We start from the raw sequence: 3,328 nt of genomic DNA, 5'->3' as shown, positions 1-3,328 counted from the left end.
GGATGAAGACAGTAGGAAAGCAGAGAGACGGAAGGGAAGGCATCTTCATACGCTTATCTGAAGTTCCTACCAATGAATTACATAAGTACCTCTATCTTTATCTTTATGCTTTATTCGTATATCACTATACCCATTTGAGTCTGCCTGACTAAGATTTACAAGGTGACTATAGCTTGCTTCATACCAACAATCTCCGTGGGATCGACCCTTACTCACGTAAGGTATTACTTGGACGACCCAATGCACTTGCTGGTTAGTTGTGCGAAGTTGTAGTGATCACAATTTCGCGCACCAAGTTTTTGGCGCCGTTGCCGGGGATTGTTCGAGTATGGACAACTGACGGTTCATCTTGTTGCTTAGATTAGGTATTTTTCTTCAGAGTTCTTAAGAATGAATTCTAGTGTTTCAAGGTGATGTTCTTATCATCACCAAGGCTGATTGATTCTCATCAATTTAGCTCTTGAATGCAGTGTCTTGCTGAAGCTTGGCCGGCCATGTCTAATTTCTTTAGACTAAAGCTTTAGACTAACATTGCATGATTCCTGGAATTCTCATTAAGAATTTTGATACCTTTATTTTCTTCTTCCACTTAATTTTCGAAAAATCCAAAAAAAAAAAAATTACAAAATCATAAAATCCAAAAATATGTCTTGTTTGAGTCTAGAGTCTCATCTTAAGTTTAGTATCAATTGCATGTTTCTGTTCTTATTGCATTCATGCATGTGTCCTCATTGATCTTCAAGTTGTTCTTGATGATTTCCTTGTTTTGATCTTTGAATTCTATTGACTTGAGTGTTTTGTTATATGCATTCTCATTTTGCTAGTGTCAATGGTATACGAACTGCTAAGTTTGGTGTCTTGCATGCATTATTATTTGATTTTAGTTGCATTATTGATTATTTCTTATTATTAAAAATCCAAAAATATTTTTAATTTGTGTCTTTTCAAGTCAATAATACAGAGAATTGAAGATTCAGAACATACTGCAGAGGAATCACACAGAAAAAGCTGGGCATTCAAAAATGCCCAGTGAAGAAGACAGACTGGCGTTTAAACGCCAGCCAGGGTGCCTGGCTGGGCGTTTAACGCCCAAAAGGGTAGCAGTTTGGGCGTTAAACGCCAGAATGTGCACCATTCTGGGCGTTTAACGCCAGGATGGCACAAAGGGGAGGATTTTGTTTTCAAATCAATTTTTTTCAAGTTTTCAAAGTTTTTCAAAATCAAATCTTTTTCAAATCATATCTTTTCAATCAAATGTTTTCAAAATCAATTTCTTTCCTTTTTCAAAGATACTTACTAACAATTAATGATTTGATTGAACATTTTAAGTATGTTGCCTTTTCTGTTAAGAAAGGTTTAATGTTTGAATCATATCTTTTCTTGTTAGGCAAGTCATTATTTTTTAAAATCAAATCTTTTTAAAATATTTTTCAAATCATATCTTTTTAAAAATTGTTTTCAAATCATATCTTCTCAATCACATCTTTTTAAAACCAATCATATCTTCTTAACCACACCTTTTTCAAAATAGTTTTCAATCAAATCTTTTTGATTTCTAATTTCAAAATCTTTTTCAAAAATCAATTGATTTCTTTCCCACTCTTATTTTCGAAAGTTAATTAGTAATTTTCAAAATGTTTTTAAAATCTTTTACTTTATTTTCGAAAATTACTTCCCTTCTTCTCACATCCTTCTATTTATGGACTAACACTATCCCTTAATGCAAAATTCGAACTCCATCTTCTTTGATAAGTTCGAATTTTCTACTTCTGTCTTCTACTTTTCTTTTCCTTTGACACTTCAAGGAATCTCTATACTGTGACATAGAGAATTCCACATATTCTTGTTCTCTTCTCTTTCTTATGAGCAGGAGCAAAGACAAAAGCATTCTTGTTGAGGCTGACCCTGAACCTGAAAGGACCTTGAAGAGAAAACTAAGAGAAGCCAAAGCACAACTCTCTTTAGAGGACCTGACCGAATTCTTCAAGGAAGAAAAACAAATGGCAGCCGAAAACAACAACAATGCCAACAATGCAAGGAAGGTGCTGGGTGACTTTACTGCACCTACTCCCGACTTCTATGGGAGAAGCATCTCTATCCCTGCCATTAGAGCAAACAACTTTGAGCTTAAGCCTCAATTAGTTTCTCTAATGTAACAGAATTGCAAGTTCCATGGACTTCCATTGGAAGATCCTCATCAGTTCCTAGCTGAATTCTTGCAAATCTGTGACATTGTCAAGACTAATGGGGTTGACCCTGAGGTCTACAGACTCATGCTATTCCCTTTTGCTGTAAGAGACAGAGCTCGAATATGGTTGGATTCTCAACCTAAAGAAAGCCTGGACTCATGGGAAAAGCTAGTCAATGCCTTCTTGGCAAAGTTCTTTCCACCTCAAAAATGGAGTAAGTTTAGAGTGGAAGTCCAAACCTTCAGACAGAAGGATGGAGAATCCCTCTATGAAGCTTGGGAAAGATACAAACAATTAATCAGAAAATGTCCCTCAGACATGCTTTCTGAATGGAGCATCATAGGTATTTTCTATGATGGTCTCTCTGAACTATCCAAGATGTCTTTGGATAGCTCTGCTGGAGGATCTCTTCATCTGAAGAAGACGCCTACAGAGGCTCAGGAACTAATTGAGATGGTTGCAAATAACCAATTCATGTACACTTCTGAAAGAAATCCTGTAAACAATGGGACAAGTCAGAAGAAAGGAGTTCTTGAGATTGATACTCTGAATGCCATTTTGGCTCAGAACAAGATATTGACTCAACAAGTCAATTTGATCTCTCAAAGTCTGTCTGGAATGCAAAATGCACCAAGCAGTACTAAGGATGCTTCATCTGAGGAAGAAGCTTATGATCCTGAGAACCCTTCAATGGAAAAGGTGAATTACCTAGGAGATTCCTATGGAAACACCTATAATCCTTCATGGAGAAATCACCCAAATTTCTCATGGAAGAATCAAGAGAAACCTCAACAAGGTTTCAACAACAATAATGGTGGAAGAAACATGTTTAGCAATGGCAAGCCTTTTCCATCATCTTCTCAGCAACAGACAGAGAATTCTAAGCAGAACCCCTCTGACTTAGCAACCATGGTCTCTGATCTAATCAAAACCACTCAAAGTTTCATGACTGAAACAAGGTCCTCCATTAGAAATTTGGAGGCACAAGTGGGACAGTTGAGTAAGAAAATTACTGAACTCCCTCCAAGTACTCTTCCAAGCAATACAGAAGAAAATCCAAAAGGAGAGTGCAAAGCCATAAACATGGCCGAATATGGAGAGGAAAGAGAGGAGGTGGACGCCACTGAGGAAGACCTCAA

The 3,328-nt window shown here is 36.8% G+C and overlaps 1 non-coding gene across 1 annotated transcript; it reads right to left on the bottom strand.

The window, feature by feature from the left end:
* Positions 1 to 2,405: 2,405 nt before the first annotated feature.
* Positions 2,406 to 2,514, bottom strand: LOC130978399 (small nucleolar RNA R71). Its single transcript, XR_009086045.1, has one exon. It is a non-coding gene; the product is annotated as a small nucleolar RNA R71 (small nucleolar RNA).
* Positions 2,515 to 3,328: the final 814 nt, after the last annotated feature.

The sequence above is a fragment of the Arachis stenosperma genome, chromosome 4, assembly GCF_014773155.1.
Source record: "Arachis stenosperma cultivar V10309 chromosome 4, arast.V10309.gnm1.PFL2, whole genome shotgun sequence".
NCBI classification, from domain to species: Eukaryota; Viridiplantae; Streptophyta; class Magnoliopsida; order Fabales; family Fabaceae; genus Arachis; species Arachis stenosperma.
This window is presented reverse-complemented; position numbering and strand designations above follow the sequence as displayed.